Source organism: Mixophyes fleayi, chromosome 1 (genome assembly GCF_038048845.1).
Source record: "Mixophyes fleayi isolate aMixFle1 chromosome 1, aMixFle1.hap1, whole genome shotgun sequence".
In the NCBI taxonomy this organism is placed as follows: Eukaryota; Metazoa; Chordata; class Amphibia; order Anura; family Limnodynastidae; genus Mixophyes; species Mixophyes fleayi.
Genome location: NC_134402.1, coordinates 128,786,843 through 128,799,854, shown reverse-complemented (window position 1 = coordinate 128,799,854; position 13,012 = coordinate 128,786,843). Strand labels below are relative to the sequence as shown.

Sequence of the window (13,012 nt, the reverse complement as noted above, 5' to 3'; positions counted from 1 at the left end):
GATTCAGAAGCATCAGTATAGATATTCTTAGGAGAGTAGAGGTTGCTGTAGTAGTTTGTGATGACTCCCATGACGCCATATTTCCCACTTTCTGGGAATGCCGATCTCGTCCCGCAGCTCAGTAAGGGCCGTGTAGCCGAAGTGCAGTTTTCTGAAAAAGAAAGAGTTACATTTCTCACCCTTCTTCTCCACCTTGGAACGGAAGAAAATGCTCCTGGAATCCTCCTCGAAGTGCCTTTTCAGGCCTTCCTTGGCCTCAGCCAGATCATCCTTCATGTCCCAGCCCCAAAGTTGGAGATCCAACAGGGACTGCAGCTGATGTTGCAGCCTCCTGAAGTTTTTCTTCCTCGCACACGCCTGTTGTCTTCCCTTAGCCTGAAAGAAACTACAAATTTTGACCTTAACATATTCCCACCAGCTAGACATACAGCCAAAATAGCATTTGTCATTTCTCCACGTTATGTAGGCATCCCTCAGCTCCTCCAACACATCCTCCCTCTCCAGCAGTGCACAATTTCATTTCCAGGAGCATTGGTCAGGAGAAAAACCATGGACAAGAACCACGAAAAGAATGGCCCTGTGGTCTGAGAAGAAGCAGGGAACCATGATATACCTGTTCTGCCCTAATGCTCTCGAGGTAAACACAAAGTCAATCCGGGAACACACTGAGCCATCAGGGCGGCTCCGAGTATAATTTAAAGAGTCAGCACCCATGGATACCACTGCATCCCACAGGGATACTTTGGCTACCATCTCCTGCAGCAACCTGGAAGAAACATCAAGTTTAAAAGTGCTGTTAGTACAACGTCCTCCTTCATCTATAGGGCAGTTAAAATCTCCAGCCATCACTACCACCCTGGTTGTCGCGAGCTTGGCCGGCAGTGTTTGGAAAGGCTCTAAACGCTCATTCTTACCAGGGGATGCATACACACAGATTAGCCTGACAGGCTCACCCGCCCAAGAGCCATCTGCGATAAGCAACCTGCCGCAGACAAGCCCCTGAACGGAATCCAGTGTGAAAAGGATTCCCCTGATAAGTATATCGACTCTCGCAGACCTACAGTCACTCCCCCCAGACCAATAGGAGGGCCCATGAGTCCATTGCCTACCCAGATGTCTATAAGAGCAAGGGAAAGGCAAATAACATTCCAGCAACATGTAAACATCACATATCTGACTGTGAAGGAAGGTAAACACAGACTGACGTCTAATCTTAATCTTCACACTCCTCACATTAATGGTAAAAAGAGAAAAATTTGCCATTAGTTGGGAGAAAAAAGAAAGTTAGCACACACAATACATCAGATAACATCCTTGTCAGATTGGATTTGGTCCGGTCTGCCTGTTTCCCCATGTTGAGATGGAAGCACACCCCTCTCTTCCAGCTGATTGAAAAGGCAGATGTTGGGCAGCTGCATGAATTCGTCCATATCCAACTCCTCCTCTATTTCAGACTCCTGAGCTGCCAGTAGCTCCTCTACCATCTCTTCCAGGGCCTCCTCCTGTGGAAGGGGGTCCTCTCCGAGCTCGACCTGTGGCTTCTTGGAAGTTTCGGAGTTGGCAGCTGAGCTCTTTCCTATTCCTCCTCAGTTTGTTCTCCTTTCCTGCAGCAGACACAAGAGGGGGAAAATCTTTCAGTGAGAGGGAGGGAACTGCAGTACTATTGCAATGGGTTAGTGCTACTGCAGGGAAAAGAGGAGGGAAGGTTGCGACAGGTTGAGGTAAGTGTGGGAAGAGGATGGGAGTGGGTTGGGGAGGGTGGGGGAATTGTGACAGCTGGAAGGGAAGAAGATACTGTCACAACAGGAGCAGGATAGGAAGGAGTGGGGAGGAAGGTTGAAAGGGGCGTGGGGAGAGAAGGGGTGAAAGCTTTCTTACCCAATCTTGGCTGTGATAGGGGCTTCTGTTGCTTCCTCTTTGCTGGCTTGGGCTGCAGGGCAGGAGCAGGTCCACCTTCCAGTAGTCTTTTACCAGCTGCTGCAGTGTAGGTTCTACTCCTCTGGGGGCAGTCCCTGTAGATGTGGCTGGCCAGGCCGCAGAGGTTGCAAGATGTCTTCCTTGGGCAATCCTTCGTCTCGTGCCCTGCCACTCTGCAGTTCCTGCAGGCTGAAACTTTGCAGCTTCTCCACATGTGGTCAGCTTCCCTGCACTTCCTCCAGTTCCTTGACTGATCAGAGTAATGATGAAGGCCAAAAGAGCCACCCAGGGCAAAGCATGATGGCAGGTGCTGGAGGCCATCTGTTGCAGTGTCGTTTATCCTTAGTCTGACAATGATGGACACTTGCCAGTCCAGAAACCATTGGCATCCAGGATCTTGGAGGGGTCCTTGACCAAGGAGCAGAAACAGTTCAGGAAGGTAGCGATATCCTTGCCAGGAGTGTGAGGATTCCTCATGGAGACCGTCACTCTTCTTTCCTCTCTTTGGATGGAACAGTTCCCCACAAATCGAGAAAATGGAGATTCCGGTCTTGCTGACTTCACCGCCTCCTAGTATCTCTTGCAGATCGCTATGGAGGCAAAGGTTATGTAGAAGATCCCCTTGATGTAGGTCTGAATGCTGAGGGTTTCAGTATTTGAGAAGCCTTGCTCAAGGACCATCTTCTTCCCAAAGTTCTCAGCCGTCAGATCTGGTACTCTTCCGTCCACTTCCTTCAACTTCAAGATGATGGTCTGCATTATCCAGGGTTCCAGGGTGGGAGTTCTCTGGGGGGCATCCTGGCTGGGTTTCCCTTGTCCTTGGGCAGCTGGAGCGGTGGAGGCAGAGGTTCCAGCCTCAGGGAGAGACTTTGGTGAAGGGGTCTCTTCCTAGGGACAGGAGCAGGGGTGGAGGCAGGAGCTGCAGCAGCTGTAGCCATCTTCCTGGCTCTTCCTCCTGGGGCAGAAAGGCTTGAAAAGCTGGTCTGGATGGTGATCTTCATCAAGGGTGGCAGAGCTATGCAGATTTCTTCCCCCTGTGTAGAGAAGAGCAGGGTCTTCCACTGAGAAGGGGTGTTTCTTCCGCCAGGGTTGATCCTGATGTCTTCCCAAGCAGAGAAGAGCAGGGCAGGTTCTCCAGAAGAGAAGAAGGCTTCTTCAGCAGGAGTTGATCCCGAAGTTGTTTTCCAGCAGGTAGGATCTAGCAGAGTTTCTTTCCCCAAGTGGATCTTCCTCATCGTCTTCCTTCTGCTGGCTGGTGTAAGAATCAAGTGGTAGAGCATGCTATGGAACGAGCCACGTTCAGCATTACGACCACTTGGAGTTGGGCCTGATAAGCACAGATACTAGACTTGATATTAGCCAAAAGGCCGAGAAGCATCAGACTTATATTATTTCACCTGCCAAATTAACCATTTAATTATTGAATATATAAGTATCTGCCAGACATGCCTATATAAGAAAAATATTTCAATATTGATCAATTCTCTTTTACAAAAGATCTGGGTGGGCTCCACAATGGTCAGCAAAAAAAATGCTAAAATGCAATCTTTATAGTAACTACCTTTTCAAATATTGTGAGTACACCAAATCACCTGCAAATGAAAAAAATAGTGCTAAGTCTATTAGTTAATGATCTTACCATACGGAAACATCTACCAAAGATGGGACTGTTTTTAAACATAAAATAAGCTTTTCCACACTGCCCATACACACAAAAATGCATACCACTGCATCAATTTTACTTTTGCATATACCTGAGTTGCTCCTCCTTACATGCAAAGAGGCAAGGGTCATTTCATTGTAGAACTTGTACAGTAAAGGGGTGCTCACATACTTGCTCTGTATTGTTTTGGAGGATTCCGTGGTGGTAAGCATAGTCATTGGTGCACTTTATGGAGAGAAGAGGGAGGGAGCAGAATAGGGTGTGGAGGGGTTTATGCTATGCTTATTGTGTGATGATACTTATGCTATGTGGGTAGGGAAGGTGCAAGAAACTAATGGTTTATCTAGAGTGATGTGGTGTACTGTTTGTCTCTATCATAGTTGGATGTGTACTCTTATGGTATCACAAGTACTAGTGTGACCCTGGGTGGGGCAATATGGCTGCATAGAATGTGGTGAGTTATTTTACAAGTTTGGGGTTTGGGTTGTGGATGTACTCCTGCTAATGGTATTGATACCCTTTTGATATTTTAAGAGCAGTTTGGTGATGTATTACTGATGCGTGACCATGGTGGTGCTGATTCCTTTGCAGATCAGAGGATGGCTGTTTGCTGGAATGCAGGCGGAAGTGCAGTACTGCTAGTGAAATGCAAGAAGATTGGTGGGTAGTGTGGTCATAGAATTAAGGTAATGGGTTCCACTTCTGAATCATGTTTTGGTGATGTAGGTGAAGGGTTGCTTGGGTGATGGACAAGGGAGGGGATACCTACAAAAACACAGAGCAGCACAATTGCCTAAAACCCAGGAAACCAACATGCACAACACCTCATCTGAAAAACCCAGACAACTGCCTAGACATTTTTTTAGGATTTCTCCAACAACATCCAGAACATCCACAGAACCAATGGTGGACCACACAATCAAAAACAGACCTCAGAGCCTAAAAAAGAAAAAAACAGCTTTTGTCACCAACAAACCAAAGCTAAGAACAAAATAAATTAAACCAACTCCTCAACTTCACAATACCCATCATATCCCTATTAAACAAAGGATTCAGGTTCACTGTGAACAACAAACTCAACTAGCTGATCACCTATATTTATTTCCTCAAGTTCATAAAAACTGTGCCCCAAGAAATACTTTCTCAATAACAAGGCAATCCAAAATGAGAACACTGCTACCAACCCAGAATATTCCCACATGAACATCAAGAACCAAATTTCTTTCCACAATATTTCAAAGAATCATTCATAGCAAATTCGAAGAGCTGTAAAAAAGGAGAGAGACCAGGAAGAAATGGAAACATTGATGAAGATGAACACCATCCTCCCTCCACAAGAAAAAGAAACAACCACAACATTATCATAAAACTGGCCAACAAAGGAGAAGGTATAATCATAATCAACAAATCCAACTACCTAAAAAAGCACATAGTCTACTAGGAGACAACACTATGCATGAAAAACTCAAATACCACAAGGAACTCACCATACTCCTTAATAAAGGAGAAGACATGGGCATCTTAAACAAAAAAGGACATGCACACCTAGCAACCAAACACCCATGAATACCAGTATTTTACTACTTAAATAGAATTCCAGCATTGCAACCTCATTTCCTGCAACCACTACTCTTCGCACAAAAGTGCTAACTAAAGGAGACCACACAAATACTGAAGACCCTCAGCAACATCAAGTGGCAACATGATTGCACTCAACTTAACTTCTGACTATACTGTTATAGACCAGACTGGGATGCTTGCACAATCAACACCTCTTTAATACAGCAGAAACCCTACAAGAAGTCCTGGTAGAAAATATGAACTTCATTCTTAACTAAAACTAGTTCTTTTGTGGTTGTTGTCAATGCATCTTCTCCTGAGTACTAGATTTTTTAGGTGGGTTTTGTTACATATGTAGACTTACTCCTATTTTGACATGAAAAGCTTTGCATAAGTTGCATAAGTTGGTGGGAATGTGGTTCCCATTGCTATTCCTTTTATTTGTTTTTTTTTTTAAGTTTCCTTTGAACATCTATGAACAGAGAAAAGGAAAATTCTAAAATTTGCATAAAATAATGTTATATGATACCTCTACTAGTGTATGCGTGGAAGCAAAGATATGTTTTATAAAATATGGGTGTATAAAAGAAAGAGTTTTAACAATTACAATCAGTTGCTGAAATCTTTACATGAAGACAAGAAACATAAATAAAGACAATATTATACATTATTCCAGTAGAGAGTAACCTTTTGTGGTAAAAGACTTGCTAGCTAAAAACATCAATTACCTTATCATTTTGATCCAGAAAGTTTTGGTACATAGATACAGTGAATGGCCAGTGAATGGCCAAGCATGACATGATAGTGTTCACTCAAGCTATATATTATTGAATTAAATTATTATATTAATAGGACAGACTAAGCATATGACCTTTTGAGGACAATTCTGTACTCAACAGGTCAGAATTTGTCTAGCTGGCCATCTGTAAGATGGTGGAGAGCTAAATTAAGGGTCAGTCATTCCCTAGCTTTTGGAGAATGGAGTGTATACTGGTACTGCCCAATATTCACAGGTCTGAGGTCAGAATGAAGAAAAGACGAGAGCCTCTACTGTAGATTCATTTAACAATTTGTCAGAGATTCAGTGAAACTGTGAATTCCACTTACTCTCACGTAAAGCCCCACAATAGGAAAGTCAAGTTTGCAGAAACCTTATAAAACATCTGGCACATAGTTGTCCCTGTCACCACTATGACACACATCAGGACTCTTTTTTATAACACTGCGTTCAATCCATTAAAGGTATAGCACCTTTGCAATGCACACAGGCTCAGGCACACAACAGATAACTCTCAAGAAGACAGCAGAATGGTTTCATTATGTGTGCAGATATACCCTAGCAAAATAAACATAAAAATATCTAACAGAAAAAAACAGAATTAAAGTATCCACAAACTTTTAAATCATTTTCTGCCTACAGGTCATATTTCATGCTTTTTTTATGTAGTTTAATCAACAAATATAACCAACTTGATTATGTTGGTGATTCATTATAATATTTTAAATGCAGAAACTCTTATCTTCAAGTAAGGATTAGCGTATTAATCTTCAATTTAATTTATTTGTATTAAAACCACAATGATGAAGAAGCAATTTCCACAATATAATAAAGATTAAAACTAGGTCATTCCTAAATGTTAATAGACTTTAATTGTCTATGAAAGCATATCAGTTTTAATAATTCTGTGGACTTTGAATGCAAGCTTTCATCATTTATCTATACAGTACAATTGAGTGTATTTTAGCATTGTGAAAATGGCATATTAATATTATCACCTTTCTTGCCTCTCACTGCAAAGAAACAAATATACAGAATAAACTGAAGCCTTAAGACAAGAGATCTATGCATCCTTAAAAATTCACATTGCAACAATTCACATAAAATTTTTGAATAATGGCGAAATTCACATTTTTCTATTACAACCAGTCAAAAAATAACTCTGGTTCATTTATATCCCAGTCTTTTTGACTCTCCCGCTTCCTGTTGGCTATCTCACAATGTCTGTAGGAGAAGCAGGCAGCAGAAGATAAAGAGCTGGAGCTAATAAATGTGCTTAAAAGTTATTAAGCTTTTTTTATGCCTCGTTTAGTTAGAATTAACTTGCATTTGTATTCAGAGGAGAGTATTCATATCTACTATATTATTTAGATCAGTAATGCAATTATTTGTTAGTTTTGTTTTGTAGTTTTTTTTAGATAGTAATTTGAGGTAAAAAAAAAATTTGCATTATTGCTTTTATTATAAAAGTTTTTTATATGAATGAGGAGGTGGCAGGATAGGAACTGCCTTAAAATTTCATTCAGAAGCTACCCAATCCTTGACAGAAGTGACCTTAGAAAGCAGGTCAGGCATATGGAATGTAAGCAAGGCAGGTGCAGGTTTGCTCATGCCTTTGTCAAAGCTTCAGCCTACCGACTTCTCCCCCCAATTCCCACTTCCTAGCCCATCACACACTTAACATCATACTTGCCAACTCTCCCAGAATGTCCGGGAGACTCCCGCATTTCGCGAGAGTCTCACGGACTCCGGGTAGAGTGTGGTAATCTCCCGCATCTGCCCACTTCCTAGTGAAGTGGGCAGAATTAGGTGCAAAATGCAGCGATTCACCGGGAATCGCGGAGTTTGGCCTCGCCCCTTGCTGTAAAATGACGTGTTTGCATCATTACATCACGGGGATGGGTCCAAAATGACGCAGATTTTGGAGCCCCGCCCCCATCACGCCCACCTATCCCAGCAGGCTCCCGGAACCCAACTTTAGAAAGTTGGCAAGTATGCTTGATGTTTGTAAACTAAAAATAGTAATTGTTGCCTACTCCTAGCTGGCTAGCAAGGCTGCTGTCCAGATGCAATGATGTCCAGATGTACTGATGCCTGACGCAGAATGCTGCCCAGAAGCAAACGTAGAATTTTTAGATGGGAGGTTGCAAATGTTAGATTTCAGAGCGAAGCAAGCAAAACTTAACATTACTCAAATGTTACATAATCACATGTCCCCTGCTGCCCACCAACTTTTCTCACACTTGCGCCCTGCCCACCAGCTCTTCTTACACATGTCCTTCTGCCCACCAGCTATTCTCACATATGCCATCCATACCTATCAGCTTTAGTCACACATGTCACCTCCATTCCACCAGCTTTTATCACATGCTCCCCTCATCAATAGTTTTTCTCTCATATGCACCCTTGCCCTAAGTGCCATAGCCAGCTTTTTATATGTTTCCTTCCCCACCAGCTTTTGTTGCCCATTTCCCCCTGCCCACCTGCTTTTCTCAAATATACTCCGCTACCAAACAACTTTTTTCTCCCATATCCTCTTATCCACAAATAAACAGCTTAATGCTGTATGTATGCTATTTAGATTACCTTTGTTTAGGTGTTAATGTATTCTGCAGATGTAAAATTAAAAGGGGAGAGCCAAATAGTGACAAATACTAATAAAATAAATGGATGCTCAAACCTGAATTTCAATTAAATTAATAATATGTAACTCATGGGGATTTCTGAATGTAACCCTCCCATCCATTTTCTCCAGCCACCTTTCCCCCCATTTTCTGTAGCACCCTCTACCCAGTTTACTCCAGCCACCTCTTCCCCTCTTTTCTCCAGCTTCCTCTCTCCCCATTTTCTCTAGGCCCCTCCACCCCATTTTCTTTAGTCCCTCTCCCACTCCCCCCATTTTCTCCAGCCCCCTTCCCTCCATTTTGTCACACATTGGGGTCTTAGCCTCACTTACCACATCTGCCACTGACATATCACAGCTACCTGAGTCCCTCCTGGTTGCCTGCAGCATTCCTGTTCAGCACATCTCCTTTTGTAAACAATCACATACTGTTTGTTCTGCTGCATGTGTTCTGCCATCTCAGATGCAGTCAGGTGATCATTCCAGACCAATCAGAATCAGCAGCTGTGATCACATGAACTATGCAGCCAATAGTTGTTTGGAACACCCTATTTAAACCTGCTGCTGAGATATTTTCCTTACCAGAACAACACACTTCTCTCCTGCGGATAGTTCTTGGCTCCAGGTTCCAGTTGTTTCTGCACTGTTCCTGATTACCCTGTGTTTACAAAAAGATTACATACTGCATTACCAACTACATATCACTTTGCAAATATCCTGCATTCTAAAGTGTATATTTGCCTTCAAGCATCCTGTATTATCCTGAGTTCATCATTCTGCAAATACTCTGCACTTCCAAGCTGCTCATCTTCTTGCAATATTCTGCATTCAGCAAGAGTGCTTACCTCAGTAAGAAATTTGCACCTTTCAGTATCTATTCTGCAGTACCAGTGGCTTTACCGGTATCATCTGTTCTGTTGTTATGGCTGGCTCTGAGTCTCAAGCGCTTACTTCCAGTTCTATGTATCTGTCTGTGAATTCCAGGTTTGTGACTGCCGCACAGTCCTGAGTTTGCCATTCCGTGTCACGGTTCTGAGATCCTAGTCCCTGTCTCCAGTTCCAGTTCGTTCTGTTCTAAGTTTACGTGTGTTTCCTGTCTGAGTTGTATTGGTGGGTTCCAGTCCCGTGTGTCCGGCTACAGGACCCACCGAGTCAAGTCCTATGCGCATGCGTGAACTTTAGCAGCTCTAGAGTAAGTGTATCTGGGTTAAACCTAGCGCATTTGCGGCTGGTGCTGATTGGATGAATCCTGAGATGCATACAACTTAACTCTTGGTCATAAATATGCTCTTTTGAAGCTTGAAACTATATATATATATATATATATATATATATATATATATATATATATATATATATATAGATAGATAGATAGATAGATAGATGTACATATGTGTCATTACTCTTCAGAGATACAGATAAAAAAACATTTTCTCCCTAAACACACATACTGAACTCATTTATCAAAGAAAATAATTCTGTTGCAGTGGAAAGATGGTTTTTTTTCGACACAGTACGTATCTTGCAGATTTTGCCCTTGGTCTTGCAGTAAGCAGACTTTTATATATAACCTGATTAGAAATTATTCAGTTTGATTCCTTGCTTCAGTCTTGTTATTCACCTTCTTTTCTTAATATTCAAACACATTCTATGTAATTCAACTCAGTTCACAATATTAGACTTTCTTACAGTGGCAACTGCTCTGTTCTGTCCCCAAACATTTGAACTTCAGGTCTTAGTCTCCTCTATGATTGTGCCAATTAGTTTTTGTGAAGGTGACTTCTATCAACTTTTGACAAATAGAAAATAATTTGGATGCAAAGTATAACAGAAAAGAAAATCAAATACAGTTTGTTCATGTATTAAGGATTGCTATAAAAATGGATCTTGATTGTTTTAGAAAAAGAACATGATTGTGGTACCTGTTGTGAGCAAGTCAGTTGTACCAGTTCTCTTTAAACACACTCACATGGGGCATTAGTCATTAAAGGACGTAAACTGCAATTTTGTTCGTATAATCTGCACATGTCCAGAACCGTACAATACGACACATAGCGCAGCAACATTCAATTCATCTTCGAGCGCAAATAACACTTACTACAGTCTACTATTTCAGGAATGGAACAGGGCGGGGAACTGGCTGATGCCCATAGCCAATGTACAGTAAGGATGTGCCAAGCTCGAGCACATGCAGCAGCGTCCGATTCAAGCTTTGGGCATCTCTCAGGTACTTGTTTTTCAGCCATATATCTTGCTCCAGCTACAGGTCTAGTATAAGTGGCGATTACTAGTGATGACGGCTGTGTATGCATGCTATGACATGTGTTTGCAATCACGTGCAACTGTAAAACTGTATCTTATGTTTATTAGTCATTCACAGCATCCTAATAAATGTATTTCACGGAAGTAAAATGTAAAAACATTTTTTTTATTTTTTTATATTTTATATTTAATTTATATGGGCCTGATTCATTAAGGATCTTAACTTAAGAAACTTCTTATTTCAGTCTTCTGGACAAAACCATGTTACAATGCAAGGGTTGCAAATTAGTATTCTATTTTGCACATAAGTTAAATACTGACTGTTTTTTCATGTAGCACACAAATATCAACTTTAAATTTCAGTGTACTAATAAGCTATCAAGTATTTGTGTGCTACATGAAACAACAGTCAGTTTTTAAATTATGTGCAAAACAGAATACTAATTTGCACCCCTTGCATTGTAACATGGTTTTGTCCAGGAGACTAAAATAAGAAGTTTCGTAAGTTAAGATCCTTAATGAATCAGGTCCCATATTATTAACAGGTGACATTATTTGAGTATTTGTTTTCACTGTGTATTCTTGTCTTAAGTATCTTGTCTACTACAGCAGAGCAGACCTACACCTGTATATATCACAATATGCATTTTCAGATCCGCTCCTTGCTGGATTTGGGTGTATGTATACCAGATTTACGTGCATTTAAAATAAATGCACATTGCGCTCAGTATGCATCTCTAATGAATCAGGCCTATAGATTTTATGTGAGTGGGCTCGTCTATGTTAAAATCAAGATTATTATTATTATTATTATTAGCATTTATTTATATAGCACCACTAATTCCGCAACGCTGTACAGAGAACTCACTCACATCAGTCCCTGCCCCATTGGGGCTTACAGTCTAAATTCCCTAACACACAGACACAGACACAGACACAGACACAGACACAGACAGACTAGGGTCAATTTTGTTAGCAGCCAATTAACCTACCAGTATGTTTTTGGAGTGTGGGAGGAAACCGGAGCACCCGGAGGAAACCCACGCAAACATGGGGAGAACATACAAACTCCTCATGGATGAGTGCTGGATTGTCTAAAACTATCAAGATCAATCTATATGGTGTGCAAGATGTGTTTTACAAAATGTATAAAACATTTACTAAATGATAAAAAAAACATTAAAAGTGATTTCCTATATCATCATATAAAGTCCTAAAACTCTAAACACCCTTGGCCTGATTCATTAAAGCGCACAGAAGAAAAATATTGTGCTTTTTATGAAAACCATACGCATCCATATACAGGCGGATCTGAAGGATCGTCTGTTATTGAATATGGGTCTAGATACGCTCTGCTGATACGACACTTGCCATATTGAAACAGACACAATACATTGCAGGATAAATACAATATATATATGTGGGCAGTTAAGATTTAAAATATGACAGTATTGTGCAAAAGCATGAAATTTGGAAATAAATTCCTTAGTAATCTTAGTATATGAAACAGATTTAGATATTGGGGAATGGCTGATTGGACCTAGAATAAAAATGGTCTCTTTTTTGCAAGATGGCGCTCATATTGACTATATGGTATAAAATAATATGTTTTTGAGCTCGTAGAAGTCACTTAAAATGTTATTATTATTCTTTGCATATTTTTTTCAAAGTGTTTTGTTGGAAAACTAGAACTTTGTTGCAGTCAATGGTATAATCAATGGAACTGGTTCCTTTTCTGAAGCAGTCTGTAGTGAATTCCTTAAACTGGCCCTTACCAGTAACTTCCACTTTCCTCACTGCATCAACAACCAGAGGACAAGCAATCTGGTTTGATGCAATGGATATTCCTCCACATCCAGGTTCACCAGACAACTTCAGATATATGCTCGTCTTAGAAGAATATGTAAGGCAGCAGCTGTGACTTAATGAGCTCTTCTTGCTCATGTTACATGAGCTACTCAAAGGAACAAATCTGCAGTACCTGACATTGCAATATCCACTTGGACTAAAGCGTAAACTCAGCCACTTCCTTGCAACCAACCTCCTAACATCTTCAAGGCTGCCATTTCATTATGGAGACCACCTAACATTACTACAATTTTGTTTTCCCCACAACTTTCAAGCCATTTCCATTGAATCTATTTTGCCTGGGCAAACAAGGGCTGGTCAAATGTTACTACTGGTGTTTCTCCAAAATTTAGAAAATCTA

General features: G+C 41.1%; 1 pseudogene; it reads right to left on the bottom strand.

The window, feature by feature from the left end:
* Positions 1 to 1,449: 1,449 nt before the first annotated feature.
* On the bottom strand, positions 1,450 to 12,747 carry LOC142138589 (uncharacterized; annotated as a pseudogene).
* Positions 12,748 to 13,012: the final 265 nt, after the last annotated feature.